This window comes from Mus pahari, chromosome 11 (assembly GCF_900095145.1).
Source record: "Mus pahari chromosome 11, PAHARI_EIJ_v1.1, whole genome shotgun sequence".
NCBI lineage: Eukaryota > Metazoa > Chordata > Mammalia > Rodentia > Muridae > Mus > Mus pahari.
In genome coordinates this window covers 72,179,101-72,197,430 of record NC_034600.1, presented here as the reverse complement: position 1 = coordinate 72,197,430, position 18,330 = coordinate 72,179,101, and the positions used below count along the sequence as shown (strand labels likewise).

Sequence of the window (18,330 nt, the reverse complement as noted above, 5' to 3'; positions counted from 1 at the left end):
GAGAGAGAGAGAGAGAGAGAGAGAGAGAGAGAGAGAGAGAGAGAGAGATCCTGCCACTTAACTAGAGCCCCAGAGGTAGTAAATGTTTCCTTATTTGATGTTCTTCTTTAAAACATGGTTTCCTTGTGTAATAAGAGTAAAAACAGAGGTCCCGAGTTTAATCCCCAGCAACCACATGGTAGCTCACACCATCTGTAATAGGACGAGTGCCTTCTTCTGGTGTGTCTAAAGACAATGACACTCATACATAAAGTAAATAAAAGCCTAAAAAAGATAAAAAGAGTACAAACTGGTTTTGAATCAACGCTGCTAGCAGCCAGCAGTGACACCAGTGAAGCGTCTCTCACTCAGTAGTGACCATCTTCGGTTGACCTGGCAGAAGGAAACGCACACAGTCTTTGCGGGCACACTGGTGGCTCACACCTCTACTCCTAGCATGCAGGAGGTTGAGACCAGAGGCCGATCACCATTTCAAGGCCAGCTAGGAGTACACAGTGAATTCGAGACCAGCCTTACCTGGAGAGCAAGATCCTGTCTTGAAACAAAACCCAAAACTAAACCAACCAACGCAAACCCGTTTCCTTCGAAACCCCCACAAAGTCCCCATAACTTTTGTTGAGGCCTCCTGCGTGGTTCCCTCCATATCAGATAATGTCAACGCCCAAGTGCAGTAGGAAGGGACCTAGCTGCAGATACTTAAGAAGAATATGGTTAGACCCTATGCCAGCTTCTGTCTAAGGCAAGGGACATGGAGCTCAGACAGGAGGTCTAAAAGGCGCTCCCTGCCTTCCAAGAGGCAGAGATGGCATGAAAAGTGAAAAGGACACTGGGATATTGGGAGCATGCTCTGTGCTCAGGGAAGGATCTTAAACATAGGAGAGTCATGGAGAGGAACCAGGAGAGCAAGTGGGGAGGTGGGCAGGAAGGGAGCAAGGAGAAAAGAGTTCTGGGGTCCAGGTGATAGGACTTGTGGCCCGAGAGGGAGAGTTTAGCCTAACACAGGTATAGAGAACATAGGCTGAAAGTGGTACCCGTGTTGACCTCCCATCCCTGAAATTATACAAGATGAAACAGGGTGATGCTTACTTACAGGAAAGCCTCCAGGAAAGGAAAGGGGCTTCTTAGCCCTGTCTAAAGAGGGAAGGATGTACTGGCTGGGTCTGCCTCTCTACCGTCTTGACCCTCGAATCAGACGAAAGCCAAATCCTAGGAGACACCGTCAGAATCTTCACACGCAACAAGGCGTACACCCATGCCACTCAGCAAGCCAACATGGATCCCACATATTATGTACAGTGATGGCTCCCAGGACCCGACTTCCAGGCTACTAATGACCTGGCCCCTGACGCCTGCTGGTCTTGGTGACTGTGCCAAGTACCTCAAAGGAATTCTTCTAGCTCATAGAGGCGAGACCCAGGCAGGGCAGGCAGCCAGGTGAGCACTGTGGGGATCAGAGACCAGCACAACCGTGAGCTCAGTGGCCGGCTCCCCGCGGTATAGCTGGGTCTGGAGTGTGAGGACGACCAACCAGGAGTCACCCAGAAGATGGGGCAGCAGAAGAGACAGGCAGCCAGAACCAGCAGCTGAATAGGGTGCGGGACGAGAGTTCTGCTGTTGCTCACCATCCCTGCCTGCCTCCCGTCCTCTGCTCTAGGGAAATCTGGTCCTGTACGGGGGCACTTTGCAAGAATGGCCTAGTGGCCTGCCAGCAGTGTGACCTTTGGCAGCAGCCAGTTAGGACCTGGGAGGTGCAGCCCATGTGCCGCCACCACCAACGGTGAGCGCTCTCCCTGTATATTTGCCATCTTTGCACTTCTGTGCTGCTGACTGTTGAGAAATGAACGGAGCCGCCACCCACCCACCAGGGGGAAAATGCTTTTCTCTAAATGGAAGAAGTCATGCTAACCAATGAGCCGTTCCAGCTTGCGCAGCAAACGTGCTTGCTAAGCGAACGCTTATCTGATGGCAGACTTGTGTCGGGGTAAACAAAATTAATATCTCTGGGATCTGTTTACACTGGCGAAAGCCCACTCTGAGGGACATGGACAGCATAAATACATCTGGGCGCAGTGCTCTCTCCTGTCGAGCAACAGCTAACTGGTGTGCAAACTCAGGGAGGGTGGGGTGGTAGGCAGGAGAGCACTGTTGAGCGTGCTGCAGGCGCCTGCTCATCCTGGGGCAGCAGAGCCTGTTTGCACAGGACACTTATTCTCACCACAGTGCACATCAGGAGGGACTGAATTTTTCAAGCTTGAACTGTGTGCTGCTGTTTCCTGTGTGCCCAGCGCTGGCAATGATATATCGTGTAGTAACCATGGAGGCACAGAGATAGGGAGGTAGGGTTACTGGGCAGTCTTGATCATGAAGATGGACTAGTGACAGTCAGGGCATCCCAGGAAGGAGATTCAGGGATGATACATTAAATGCTTTCTCTTGCCGGCTCTCTCTTCTTCCAGTCCCAATTACTTAAAGAGCTCTCCTACCATAGCATCTTCCTTCCGCTCGCTATTAGAACACAACTGAAAGATAAATGCCCCCAGATTTATTATCTGCTCTCATTTGGAAACATGCTGTGGCTAAAAGCCAGCCCCGCCCCCACCCCCCTACCTCCCATAGGTAGATCTCTCATAAAATTAGTTAATTATCTTTCCCATTTAAGTGATAGGCACAATAAGCAAATGAAAGCGCTTGCCACATATCTTCATGTAACAGGCTTGCCGCTGCTGCTGCTGCTTCTAATTCTTCTTCTCCTTCTTCTTCCTTTTTCTTCTTTCTCTCTCTCTCTCTCTCTCTCTCTCTCTCTCTCTCTCTCTCTCTCTTCTTTCTTCTTTCTTTCTTCTTTCTTCTTCTCCTTCCTATTCCTCCTCCTCCTCCTCTTCATCATAGATGGCCTTCAGGTTTGTAGATCGAGGCTCAGGAGGAAGATGCTGCATCTTCTTGGAATTATGAGGAGGTTTATTTAGCATCATGTTGTCCCAGGGCTTTGAAGAACGCGAACTGCATTTGCTTCAGTTCAAGGTGAGCCAACATATGGATCTCCTTCTGGCTCTGGAGGGCCCACTCCTGCGCCCCTTTTGCTGGGTCTATCTTCCCAGGTACAGGAACTAGAACTTGGTACACACGAATACAGTGTTGCTTCATGCTGCTTCTCTGAGCGGAGTGAAAACGCCCAAACCCAACCTGACCTCACTCGCCAGTTCTCACAGCCAACAGTTGCTCTTTCTGCCTGAATTCTTTGGATTTGTGCACGGAAACATCTCCATTTCCCCTGGGGCACGCTAATGGCTCTGAAACTTGGTTGTTGGCTTGAAGTTATTACCACTAAATATGAAAACATAGCAACAAGAGGGTAGGGGGGGGGATGCATCCTCAATGCTGGCAGGAGAATTCAATCCTGATGTTACTATACGCTTACCATTTCAATAGGAAGCATTTGAAAACAAAAACAAAAAACCCCATGGCTTTTATGCCAATCTCTACAGAGAGACCTTATAACAATACTCTGGTAATTAAACCATAATATCCAAATTGTATGCACTGATTAATAGGAAACAGAACCTAAAGAAGGAATGGTAGGTTCTTTACAGAACCCCAAACCCTCTTCAAACAGGAAACTGCATCAGTACTGGCCAATAGAACTCTGAATTATCCTGAGGTGAGTCCAGCCTGTGGCACTGGGTCACAAGGTGAGTCCAGCCTGTGGCACTGGGTCACTATTCCCTTTGCAGCCCAACAGCTCATTTGTGTCCTGTTCCATGGAGCCTTTTACAATTAACATCCCTGTGGACACATATTCCCTCTACATGTAGATCTCAACAGAAAAAAAATAATGTTTTTGATTTGTTGCTTTTTTTTTTTTTTTTTTTTTAACAGAGAAGTTTCTATGTGCGCCTTTTGAGTATGTGACTAGATGTACAGTGTAGAGGAGTTGGAATTGCAAGGGCCAATCAGTTCTGGTTGCTTTACCTCTCTCTTATCTTTACAGACGACTTTCTCATATGCTGTGAAGCAACAAACCTCAAAATGTCTACATTCTTTCTGAAAACAAACCCCAGTGTTTGCAATCCCTGCCCACACCTATCCTGGTGACTAAGAGTGTCCGCTCATTCTTATTGCTTATTTACTTATGCATTGTTGGAGCATGGACCCAGAGCCTAGTTGACACTGTACCACGATACAACACTTCAGCTTTTAATTTTTTATTATTATTATTATTTAGATTGAGCCTCTCTTTCACTAAGCTTCCCACACTGGCCTTGAACTTGCAATCCTCCTGCCTCAGCTGAGACTACAAAACTGAATATCCTAGATTTGGACACTGACAAATACAAAACTGAATATCCTAGATTTGGACACTGACAAACTAATGTTTCTGAAAGTATGTCCCGGAGACATCACTTCCTCCAGATATGGACAGGTACCCTCTAGAGAAAGCCGCTGGGGCCTGAGGAGACGCTCGGTGGGTAAATCATGTGAGGACCAGGGTTTGATCCTCAGCACCTATGAAGTTCTGGGTAGGCATGGAGAACTGTACATAGCTCTCAAACTTGCAAAGAGGCAGGGTCTTCCTCAGAGCAAGCTGGCTAATGACTAGCTGAATCAGAGAGCTTGCCTCAAGAGATAAGGGAGAAGGCGCCAAAGAAGATACCCAACTTCAACTTCTTTCCCACCCAAAACAGTGTACCCCACAACACACCAAAGCATGCCGACACACAGGTGTGTACACCATTCACACAAAATGAGCATTAGGTAAACTGTCTTAGGCTGTAGAATGACTACCTCTGAGACTTTCGTATGTTGTGAATGTCCAAATAAACAATGCATCAGAGTTTCCCCACACGTTTTTGCCTGGAGAACCCTGTGTTTTTGAGACTCATGTCACATAAGCATTCCTGGGGCACTCTGCTGCCCTCAGTGACTTCTGCTGAAGCAAGGCTGGGAGCGGCAGATCAGACAAGAATAAGGAAACTGGATGTCTACACAGGCACCCAAAAGCCAGGCTTCCAACGCACTAACTTCTCATCTGTTTCCTGTACCCCACCCCCACCCCAAGGCATGAATCTGTCATGAAGATGATCTGGACCATCACAACCAGTGGCTTTAGTCTTATAAACAGGATGGTCCTGACACTGAGTATGTGTGCTATGGGTGTGTGTGTAGCGATGTGCAGACAAGGACTGTGACCTGGGCCACAGCACAGATGCACCAGGACCGTTTCCTCTTGTAACGTCTGTTGAACAGCTTGGCAGCCATTTCCTCAAGTGTGTACCCACTCCCGCCATTCCCATTCTTGCCTTTATGTCAACAAAGCCCACACCTGGGAAATGCTCATCCTGGCGACGCTCTCTGGCCCCAGACATGCAGGATCACTGTCTACCATAGAGACGTTGTCCTGGGGACAGGGCCTGTTTACTCCCTGAACCCCCCCCCCCCAAGGCTTTCCCTTCTTCTTGCTTTGTGACCGTCTTCCTCACATCTTGGGTAGAACCACTGCTGTTTCCCCATCCTGTATCCATTCCTAACTCACTCCATGCTAGATCCCGTGTTTACCTCCCCCCCTTCGCATCTCCAGGCCCAGCACCCAGCAGTGCCATTGTTTCCCAATGTCCCACTGCTCACTCCATTCATCCCCTCAGCCTCCTCCTGCTCCTTCTGGTCTACCTCCTTGTACTGGATAGTTTTGTGTCAACTTGACACAGGCTGGAGTTATCACAGAGAAAGAAATTTCAGTTGGGAAAGGGCCTCCATGAGATCCAGATGTAAGGCATTTTCTCAATTAGTGATCAAGGGTGGGAGACCCTTGTGGGTGGGACCATCTCTGGGCTGGTAGTCTTGGGCTCTATAAGAGAGCAGGCTGAGCGAGCCAGGGGAAGCAAGCCAGTAAGGAACATCCCTCCATGGCCTCTGCATCAGCTCCTGCTTCCTGACCTGCTTGAGTTCCAGTACTGGTTTCCTTTGGTGATGAACAACAACGTGGATGTGTAAACTGAATAAACCCTTTCCTCCCCAACTTGCTTCTTGGTCATGATGTTTGTGCAGGAATAGAAACCCTGACTAAGAGACTCCTGTTTCACCTTGGAAGAACCCTCTGAAGATTTGGAACTCGATGTGAGTCTCCAAGCACAACTCCCCTTCACCTCTAGGCCACAGCTTAGCCCTCTCTGCTTGGCTTTCCAAAGCCCTCTACCCTCCTTGCCCACCTTCCCTTCTCCAGCTCCAGACTCCAGACATGGCATCTCCTTTCAGTCAGTAGACTCGCCCTTCCCACGCAGGCCTGTTTATTCTTCCTCCTGCTGACTCCTCCTCAATACCACATGCCTCTGTCTCACCTGCCCTCATCCCCAGGCTAGATCTGGTCCCTCATCCCATTCCCATCCTTCTGTGGTAGGTTTAACGCCATGGGATACCTACCACTCATGGTTTACTGAATTACATGGTGCACAACAGATGTTCAGTAAATAGTAGCTAAATGGAAGTACGATTTTCTGCCATTCTTCTAGGAGTATGGTTGGATCCACAAATTCCGTGGCTCTGCTCCCAATATGCAGAGGGATGCCAGGCAGGGACTGTCAATCACTGCAGATACCGCGAACTGCAATTCCTGGTTGTCATGTAGTTAGTGCAGTGGATCCTATACCGTGGATCCCATGCAGCCCTTACACGGTTCTTGGTTGCCTCAGTGTCCGTACCGTGTCAGGCAGTGAGAACTTGAAGCCCTGCCTGCACAGTTGCGACCCAGGACAGGGACTGCAGACCCCACACTTGATGCTTTCTAAGTCTTATCCCAGTGTCCTCTTTGTTGTCACTTCCCCTTGGGACTTACTGTCCCACCTTTTCTATACACTCATCAGCTTGGAGAAATCAAAGTTTAAATCACTATACCATCAGATCAGATCTGTCTTCTCTCCAGCTCAGTGAGGTTTCCTGAGGCCCTTCTGTGACCCCTCCTCCAAACTGCCTAAAACTACTCTCTCAAAAGCCACCAGCAGCAGCACTTTGATGAGCACGTAATAATAGGCCCCTTTGTCATTTGAATCTACAATAACAGTAGGAAGCAGACCCTACTGTTTCTCAAATTTCCTAGACCCAAAGACACAGAGGTAGAGTCTCCCCAGATTAGTCCAGAGCACACGCACAGCTGGGGTCACAAAGATCCCCTCCCACTTCACAGGGGCTCTCAAGTCACCTCCCCAGGCTTCTGGCTGTCCCCCACCACTGATGCCTGTGACTTCAGGCATGTGGATGGGTGGGCTAATGCTCCTGGCACTTGGAGCAGCCCATGTCTAGATGAACACTTGAAGGCAGAATGAGTGGATGCTTAAAGTCGGTGACTGTGGAGCAAGTAATGAAGCAAGGCTGGACGTATCCAAGATGAGAGGGTGTGCTTCACTTTACCCTGTCTGCTTAGTAACAACGACGGAATCACCAGCAGATAACTGTGGCTAGAACCTCATCTAAGGTCCAGACTAAAAAGAAGCTTGCAAAACCTCAGCTAACTTCTCTAAATAAGATCTGCTCTGGGTAAACATCTGCTGTCACTACACAGTTGATTGCCTGATCCAGCTATTGGAGAAACAACGTGATCAGTTAACTTGCATTATCCCCTATGTAGCTCCTCTTCCTCACAGCTGGGTCTCCAAGCCCCTGACACCTTGAACTATCACATCATATAATATCTTTAGGTAGGGGGGAAAAAACCTGGTTTATTGAAACCTATTGTTTTTCAGGATCGAAACACTGAATTTTTACATGGAAAGCTTGTTCCAATTTTAGTAATTACCATGTGAGGGTATTTGGAAGTTGAATGGGTAATCCCAGTACGGCTCACCCTGATAAGTGTCTGCTATTTCTTATCATTTGTGCGCCCCTTCCTGAGGAGGTCAGGGGAGCCCTGGCTGGGACTGGGGCAGGCTGGTGGCTCATCATCTCCTCTTAAGAGAGCAGGGATAACGGCAAGGAGTACTGTACGGTGAGCTGCGTTGACTTGGAACTGGGCCACAGTGGCTTTCCCATTAGATGGGATCTGTTCAGGAGAAGCATCCACTTAACCGTCCTCCTGTAAGCACTTGCAGACGAGCAGAGGAAACGCTGGAGAAGACAGTCAAATCCCTACGCCAGATTCCTGACAGAGCAGCAAGAGAGGACACAATATGGTAAATGGTGGCTTCTCTTTGGGAAGCCCATGCTATTTTAGATACAAAATGAATTCCTCACATTCTGAACAATGCCAAGTATTTTAAAAATATAGTACCACATTAAGTGACAATCATAGTGTTATTCTTTAAAATACAATTATATCATTTCCCCTCTTCTCTTTCCTCCCATTGACCTCTTATTGCCCCACCCCCACCCTGCCTAAATTCATGGCCCTTTTCCCCCCTTTAATGGTTGTTGTTATGTGCATGGAATCCTCTGAGTTACATATTTTTATAGGCAAGCATTATGTCCCTCCTATGAAAAGTCCTCACATCAGGCCTGAGAAGAAAACTTGGCGGGGAAAATGCTGGCTTTGCAAGCGAAGAGCCTGAGTTTCCATCCCAAGAAACACACACACACACACACACACACACACACACACACACACACACACACACACAGAGCCAGCTATGGTATCATAATCCTAGCACTAGAAGAGAAGCAGATCATCAGTGCTTGCTGGCCAGCCAGCAGATTTGACAAGCTGCAGGCCAGTGAGAGAACATTTTTTTTTTAAGTGGTTTATACTTGAGGAATGACAGAAGGTTGGCATGTGAACACACACCCATCTCCACCCCCCACCCCCCCCACATATACACACACACACAAATACACACACACACACACCACACACATAAGCCAACATCTGCATGCCGTAGTGAGATCCTATGTAAAAGAAAGTTTATATGCCAGTCAAGGGGTGCACTTAAGAGAAAGTGTTTAAAGCTTTGCACAACATGATGAAAAGACTTGATGTTTCCCTTCCACATTTCTTTTTCTCCATAATACAACATATCATGGGGTAAAACGAAGCCTTTCTGTGGGGCACCTTACAGAAGAGTAAGTATGGTCTTCAAATGTCTGGTTCTCATCCTTTGGAGCTTCCCAGCCCTTACAGGCGATGGCTAGGGACCACTTGAATGGCAGGCCTCCAAAGAAAGTGGAGACCAACAGGAAGTGGGGAGATGAGTCAACAGGAGGGGTCCTTCCTTTGACTCAGTTGAGGCTCCGGGTAACTATAGAGTGGGCACTGGACTCCCAAAGCCAAAACAGAATTAAGATCTGAAACCAAGATTTAGCTCACAAAGGAGCCTTCTCAGGAAGTGGGCTTGGGATGCGGGCTGAAGCTGAGCCACGGGTGTGGCTCATGCTTGCCCTCTAACTCGGAGCCTGCTACTCCAACATCTGTGCTACAACAGCTTCTAAGTCTCTAAGGGAAAGAGCAGCCAACTGTGAATTTCACGGGGAAGGGGTTTCTATGATGAAAGCATGACATCCTTAACTTATTAAAGGCCAAGCATGGAATGCAGCAGTTATGAGTACAGACAAGCACAGGAACACCAAGTTAGAACTAACTTGCTTTAGAGTCAAGTGCAGAGCTCAAGGTGACAGGGCTGACGGCGCTAACTGTGAGCACCGAGCTCAGCCACATAACACATTATTTCTAGAATCTGGGATTTTCCCCCCAACTCTAAAAACAAGACAAACAAAACCCCTTCATGTTTCACCGTTATTTTCCTCTCAGAAGCTTCTAACGTATTACTTCAGGATGAGCATTTATCTCCAGATTTAAATTTAATTTTCTACAGGAGAGAAAATAAAAAACAAACTCAGGATGAACTAAAACCTTTCAGATTGTCCTCATGCTGTGTTCTGCCTTTTCTTCACCTGCCCCACTGGGAAGGATGCTGCATTCATAAAACTGTAGATTCAATACTATCATTTCCATGGTGACAGAAGGCCACTTCACAGAGAATTATGATTTCATCAGGGCACCTGGAGGTGAAGAAAGTAGGCGGGGAACAAATGGACTATAAAGAGGGAACGATAAATCATGTTTGTGTAAGGACAGGCCACGACCTCTCCGGTGGAGCCTACGCAGCCAGCCTTCCAAATGAGCTCACTCCCGTGCCCCAAGCTTCAAGAATTACATTCTGAACACTTTACTATGGCCAGTAACAGAACAGACACTTGGCTTTGAAGAGTCACAGCCCTAGTGGTGTGACTCAGGCACTCTGTACACATGTGCACACACAAGTCAGAGGAAGGTGAAGGAAGCCCCGTGGTCTGATAAGCCCCAGGGTCCCCCTCTGACAACCCCACTGGCCTCTCCACTCTCCGAAGGCTCTGGGCAATTGCTGTGGGAGGAAGAATTGCTGGCTTCAGCTCACAGAAATCTCAGTACACTGTAGGCCCTTTTGAATTGTCTTGTGGGCGTGCACCACTGGAACAACAGCTTAACAATGTTCTAATTGTGTTCTGCACAGTCCCCAAAGACAAGTGAACAATTAACCTTGAGTGATAAAGTAACAAAAAGAAGTCTGACTTCCAACCCAGTGAACGGTTAGTTCACTAGCACTTTTTTTCTTTCAAAAGGAACCAACCAGTAAGTAAACCCCTTCCTCACATTGCCAGGGTCCAGTCAAGGAGGAACTCTGCTGCCTTCTCTAAAGTTCCTGTTCTCTGAAATACCAATGCCTGGGTGGTTTAAATCCTTTCCCAACCTAAACACCAAAGCAGCCACCAGGCCCAGGCCCCGGGGCTTGGGACAGACCTTCGCCTTCTTTAGAGCCATGGTAAATAGGATCCATCCTAACTCAGTTTCTTCCTGTGTTCTTAATCCTTCAAGGCCTAAAGACAACAGGGAAAGGAATGACAGCATTGTGGCCCAGTAGGGGCTAAACATCAAGGCTGATGATTCCATAGCATTACTCCAGGCCCCTGCTCCTTCCTTCTTTGTTCTTGTAGATAGCTTTAGTGATGTGATCGTGAAAATATTGTTTGGTTGAACATATTTGCCTATAAAATATATATGCAAATGGCCTCACAAAGCTTGAAAATCAATAAGGGAAAACAAACTTTTGTTTAATGTTTCCTTAAAGTAAAATGAGAATTCAAACTTTATTTTTCTTCCCCTAGATATAAGCAACACGGGTGTCAAAGTTGAGGCGAATCGTTTCGAATGGGGCCATCTTCTGTAGTGCCCCATTCTTTGCTTGGGTTGAGGAACTGTTTGTCTCCGCTCCTGTGTGCCCTAGGCTCTTGTCCCTCCGAATGGCCATAGATGGACTGTGTTCTCCAGCCTTGCCCACTGCCCTCATTGTATCTCACATCCCCTGGGTTCCTTGCCCACAACCATAGAGTCCTGTGGTGCTTCCTGCTCTGGAAAGCTACACACAGGTGTCTGCCGAACCTGCCCAAATGGTTATTTTAAATGCTGACCACACAGTGGTCTTCAGGCTTGTAGGGGGACAAAGGCTCATTGACCAAACGCGAGGCCCTCTTGCCTACATGTTCCAGAGTGCCACCTTCAGCCTGGCTACTCTAGTTGTAACAAGAATCCTGACGGAACCCTGAAGCCAACACAGGAGTACCTGCGACATCTCAAGTTCCTCACCCTTTACCCTTCTGGCAATGGTCACCTTCAGGCGATCCAGGTTGGCTTAGCAAGCAGCTCCTGCTCACAGAGTCTTTCTCCCAGCAAGTCCAGGCCATTTACCCATCACTCTGCTATTTGACCATGAGTCCTTCGGACAAATTAAATATCTCCCTGGAATTACCCGGGCAACTCCACAATAGTCCCAAATGGGGTCACCCTTAAGTACCATAGCCATTTTTTTTTCCTGAACTCTTTTTTATTTCCAAATGAAGAAAAGTACAACTCTATTCTCAAGTAACTGGCAGTCTACCAAGAGAGAGAGACTTGCTGCGGCAAACCGACGTAACTACGAAACCACCAAGACCAAGGGCTGCCTACAGAAACAGAATCAGCATTGTACTGATCTGGTTCTTACTCAGCATAGTCACCCTCGTCCCATCTGTGTGGGATTGCATAGGTCCTTATTAGCGCAGCCCATCTTTCAGTGCATAGGAATAATTTGGTATGATACAAAAGAGAATTCTAGCAGAAACGGTGTGCAAATTAGTCATATGTCACCCGAGTCTCCTGGGGGCGGATACTGAGTTCAGGTGACTACTGAACAGTTATTCTGGGCCCAAGAGCACATTCTGAGGGGTCACAGAGATAAGCAGGAATAGCCAGCGCTTCTCTATGTGAACAGAAGGGAGATTCCAGGGGCCAGAGAGAGGGCTCAGTGGTTAAGAATAACTTCTGTTTTTACAGTCCCCGGCCCCCAGCCCCTACAGTGGGCATCTCACAAATACCTGTAAGTCCAGCTCCAGGGAGCTCCCGTACCTCTGGCCTCCTTCACAGATACCTTCCCACATATGCACATACCACTCCCACACGCCCATACAGATAATGAAAACAAGTCAGAAAAGACAACCTCAGGGACAGGAGCCACAGGGCAAGCAGCTTATGACCTCAGTTATCCCTTGGATCAGCTCTGGGATCCCTTGGTTGCCAAACCCCACAGAAGTTTTCACCCCAGCTCCGACTTCCCACCAGAGGGTGACTGAGGAGAGGAGCGAACTGCTGGGCTAGACAAAGTCTAACTCAGGTGAGGAGTCGGCACGCCATGGAAACGGGAAGAAAGGACTTGAGGCCACAGCTCTCACAAACGTGGATGACATCCATTATATGAAAACCTAGCCGTTACTGCCATTCAATAAATGTATTACATTTCAAGGCTGTGCCAAGCCTGCATGAGAGGCCAACACTGTTTGGCTGATTCACTTCAAGTTAACTCTGAGGCAAGTTCTGCTAGGAGTCCCTTGAGGTCAATCATCTACCAAAACGTCAAACCACCAACAGCAAGAGAGTCTGAATGAAGCCAGAGGTTGTCCGAGGAGGGTTAACACTCTTGCATAGCCAGAAAGACAGTTTGCCACCGCCTCACTTAGAATTTACAGTCATTATTCCTTCCTCTGAAAATGGAAGAACAAAACATAGCCTGGACTCCAGGGAAGCCTCAGAGAAGAAAGGCCAGTCCGTGTCTGGTGGCTGGGGATGAACACGGATCTCTGATATGGGGGTGTGGTTTTGGACTTGCAAGTGAGGGCCGGGGAGCTTCAGAAATGGCGCTGGTGTGACAATTGATCACTGGCCATAGTAAATGAACACGTTACCCTCTGAGGCTGGAGAGATGGCCTAGGGGTTAGGAACACTTCCTGCTCTTCCAGAGCATCCAAGTTAGGTTCCTGGCCCCTATGTTCAGTGGTTCACACACACACTCTAGGTCCAGGATCCAACACTCTCAGCTGGCTTTTGTGAGTACATGAGTGCATGAGCACATATATGACATTCACTCACACATATACATGTATACACACATGCTCACATACACACACATATGCACATGCTTAAATAAAAAGAAATAAACCAATAACATTAACCTTCTGCAGCGATCACAGGGGGATTCAGTATTTTCAGGGGGGAGTCTGAAAGGACAAGAATGTCTGCAGTTGAACAGGACCTCATGCTTTAAAGTGCCAGGAACAGAAGTAGAATGTTCAATTCTTCTGGCACCACCAGGCCCGGTCAACGAGCGAAACAAGAACTCCTTCACATTAAGGCTTTCTGATGGAGAGTTTTAATTTCCTTGAAGAAATGGCTAACATTAAGCCAGCTCTTTCTTGCCTTTTTTTCCCCCTCTACAAGAATAGTCAACTCTGTGGGGTAATAGCATTCAACCTGGGCAAATAAATATCAGAAATATTTTCATTTTTTTCTTTCTACAAAGTTCTGCCAACATCTCCCTATTCAAGAAGTGATTTTTATATATTTATTTTACATATGAGTGGACATGCCGCATGATCCCTTTCTTCCTCCACTCTGAAGCGTCAACTAACGAATTAACTTTATCATGATTCCAGGCCTGTACTACCCAGTGAAGCCACCAGCAGCCACACATCCACCTGCTGAGCACCTGCAAAGGCACTCATATAAGCTTCTATAGGCTACAAATACAAAAACACGCTGTGGTTCAAGGATAAAGTTAAAAAAAAAAAAAACAAAAAAAAACAGAAGAGACAATCCCAACAGTAACGATTTTGAATTCATGTTGGAAAGCAGTATTTTAGATACCTTTAAGCTAAATAAAATGTAATATGAAAATTACATCAACTAGAAGATTTTAGCTTCCACGCAAGGCTCCTCTGGCCTTTCTGTCGGACTCCCGGACGCGAGACGCTTCCGCGGGGGAAGCAGTTTCCCCTGCCATCTGAGCAGAGTACTTCACACTTCAGAAATAGCACAAAGCAGAGCCACATGATGACCCTCCCTGGGGCCCATCTGCTCAGACATGGATTGAGCTATTATAAAACCCCTTTCCTGTGTCTAAAAAGGTGGCTGCCTTGACTTCTCATGCCCATTCGGTATGTGCAGAGCATGGGTCCTGAGGGCAACAGGGAAGGCTGGGCCAATTCAGGAAGTTCGAGGCGACAAGTCTCTGGGTGTATGAAAGGCACGGGAGTTACTTCTGCCCTTTACGTGTGCCCTATGTCCCTGCCATTACGAGGGCCTAATGCTCTAATTAATTTGAGGTTATCTGGGCTTAGTCACACTAATCACTACATCGTATAACTTTACAGCAGTGAGTAAAGCCTAAGCCGGGATTGCACACCTGGGATTGACTGTAGTTGTTGGCAAAGAGCACAATATGAACCATAGACTGGCACCCCTGCCTGGGCAGTCCAATAGCAGAATCTATACTATTGATACTATAGCATGGGGGAAATACACTGGATCCATAAGAGGCTATTTGCCTGAGTGCTTTGAAGGCATTTAAGCGCTAATGCATTTATCCCTAGGACACCAGGACTAACGGCGACAATGTAAGACAGGAGTGACCCTGTTTAAAAAGAATGAATGAATGAATGAATGAATGAATGAATAGCTTTGCAAATGTTTCACAGCAGAAGAGTGCAGCATGGGGTTTGGGTAGGTGCCCATCCTACAAATAATCCTGCAATTGGGAGACTGATAGAAAATGAGTAACTATTCTCTAGCGAATTGGAGGTCAAAACTCCCAAGTGACTTGAGCTTGTGGCCTCTGACATGCCAGGAGTCGTTTCCACATTTAAGCATGTTCTTCCTTTGTGGTACTGCCTGGATTAACAGCGGGCGGACAGGAACCCGCTGAACAAGTGGGTGGTATGCAGGAATATCTCATGCTGACCAAGAGTCAGCCGGGTGCTCAGACAGGGGCTGGGGCACAGGACAAAAAAGGCCCCATAAATAGCTAGGCTGAAATCATCTGTCTGCAGAACCACCTTCCACCAAGGGTGTTCAGGTGAAATATAAATAGGAAAACACTAAAGTGTGATAAAAGTGGAATCTCCCCAGACCTTTAAAATGCAGGTATGTATATGCAGTATGGTATGTATGTGTACGCACGCACACACACACGTGTTCAGTGTGCTGCGTGCGTAGGTTAAAGGACAATTATGGGTGCCAGCATTTACCTCTAACCCCGTCAGAGACATGGTATCTTGGTCACTACTGTGAAGGCCAGGTTAACTGGCCTGATCCACAGGCCTCTCTTTGCCATAGCAGAAGGCTTTTAAAGAGGGCTCTGGGATTTGAACCCAGATCCTCATGCATGCATGAAAAGCATTTTATCCAAACTCCAAGTCTACTTCCTTTCTAGAGTCCTTATTAGAAAAAAAAAAAAAAAGGAGGGAAATGAAGAAGGGAGTTTAGATCTAGCCTAGAAATGATTTGTCTGTTATATACATACAACTCAGTCCAGTTTGGAAATCAAAATCAAATCCGAACTAGAAGCCTAAAGGGCACTAGATACCAAATCGTCTCCCCCCACCCCCCAGCCCGACAGTAAGAGATACAAGAAGTAATTTCACTTTTAATCTTAAGATTAAGCTACATTTGAATTAAATAGGTATGATAGTGCACGTCCACAGTAGTTCCAAATTGCAACTGCCCTTTATGCCAGAGAACCCAGACAAGATCCTTCCTTCCAGTGTGTGGAATGAGGAATGGTATACTATAACATGGAAAGGGGCAGTCATTTCCAAACTCCATGAGTTAATAAATACAAAAAGAGCCGTGCAGCGTTGAGATCGGGTAATCCTTGATATGTTATAAAAGGCTCCTTGGCTCCTAAGAAGGCAGTCGCAAGTCCAAGGTCTGCTCTGAATTGATGCTCCAGCCAAGAACTGGCCCTGGATGCTTCTGTTTTTTCCCCCCTGGCTCCAACTTCAGTTTAGCCAACAAAGATTAGATTAGCGTCCCAAGCCTCTAGTTTCTAACCATGAAAGTGGAATACTCTCATCTTCACAACTCAGGGAAGGCTATGCTGAAGAACACAGGTGATAAAGAACACACAGGCAAAGCCCAGCATGATGGGGCAGAGCTGGAGGCCAACTGGAAGCTACAAGAGACTCTGTCTCATCTCAAAGATGAAACTGGAGTAGGCAGGACATGTCACTAACAGCTGTCAGTCACAGGCACATTGACAGCTTGCCTGTCTCAGATGCTTCCATAGCGCCCACACAGAAGGAAACAGATGACCACAGAGCAAAGATGAAGGTGCGTTCCTTGTTTGGCTGCCATTACAGAGAAGGCCAAGCTGTCGGGTTGATTGTGGTGGGTGAGGCTGCAAACATCTAGGCCACCCTTAAGAGTCCTGTGGCTTGCTCTATGAGCTCAAGCAGATGCTGGCACACCAAGTCTACTGACTCAGCAATTCCAGCGGCTCAGCTCACAGCCCTTTGTACTGGTACACGGAGGGGCCCCATCCATCAGATCTCTATGTAAATCTCAGTGCTTTCCAAACAGTTCTTAGCTCCCTTGAATCTGTGGGACAGATCCTATCTGCAGTGAGCTGACTCATCCTAAAGAAAAGCCTAATTCAAAGGTCAGTCATCCTCAGGGGACTGACATATTTTTATCTTTTTTTTTTTCAAAAAAAATTTTTACATTTCAAATGCCAGTGCCATCAGATTAATTAACATATATGACCAGAATACTAACTGTAGGTCCATGTAAGAGACCTTAATGATTAACAGCAGAGGGTGAGACACCGAGGCCAATTGTGCAGACTGACTGAAAGTGCACTTGGTTAACCTGATAAGCAAATGAGAGAAACCCAAATGATAAGTGTTTTTCCATGCACACGAGGTTCATGCTTTCTGGGCAAACCACTCAGCCCAGGACAAATTAACTAAGGTGCTGTCCCGGGCAGCCAGTACTGTCGGTTCTCCACTGTGTCTGGATTTAGTCTATATAGAAAACAGAAGGTAAGTAAGTTTACTTTTCTCTAGCCTGCTAGCTGGCGGATGAAAGGCTCGGAGGCCCAGAATATAGCAGAACTATTGAGGGGGATTAAAACCCGTGGATGTATGTGTGGGGCCCTGTCACTCCGTGGACTGGGGCTGTGGCACAAATGAAAAAGACAAATGGTAAGAGGCGAGCACTGTGTGCTCCTCCAGGGAGTGGACTTGGATCTACAGAGTCCCTGTCGTTCCTCATTCTTTCCTTTATATGGGAAGAACATGACTTAAGTATATTTTAGTAACAGGAACACCTTTCACCGCGTGCCAAATATTCTAAATGCTTTCCATATGGTCACGAGCCTCATAACACACTTTCCCAGGGAAAGAGGCCTGCGTATGTAGAAGGCTGGACGGCACAATTCCTAGCTACATAGGAAGCTGTACTACATAGGTGTGCCCAGGTACAAGCAGATGTCCGTATCACCCAGTAACACATTCCAAAGAAGGTAACCTGAAGAAAGCATGACCACAGCAAACTTTAAACTTTCTCCAGTCGGGGACCCAGCAGTGGGCTCTCTGCCAGCCTCTGCTTCCAGGTCACTTCATCCCCATTTCTTTTTTAGATTTACTTTTAGTATTATTTTTAATGATGGGTAGGTGTATGTATTTGCATGTGAGTATGCAAATATGAGTTAAGGTGCCCACAGAGTAGACCGTTTGGATCCACTAGAGCTGGAGTCACAGACGGTTGTGGGCTGCCTGATGTGGGTGCTGGGAACTGAACGCAAGTCCTCTGGAAGAACAGCAAGTGCTCTTCAGAGCTGAGACAGCTCCCCCTCACCTTTCTCCTCAGCGCTCCGTGTACCTGCTCAAGGTCTCCCAAGTTGGACATCACACTGCCAATTCCATCCTTGGTCACACGGGTGCCCTTCAGCAGGATCGGGCCCTCACCACTTTGATCATACTCACGTGAGATATAGACACTAAAATTCAGATGGG

At 47.2% G+C, this 18,330-nt stretch overlaps 1 protein-coding gene across 1 annotated transcript in view; it reads right to left on the bottom strand.

The window, feature by feature from the left end:
- The window catches only part of Ankh (ANKH inorganic pyrophosphate transport regulator), a 124,782-nt gene that overhangs the window by 67,522 nt on the left and 38,930 nt on the right, over nucleotides 1-18,330 (bottom strand). The window lies entirely within an intron of this gene.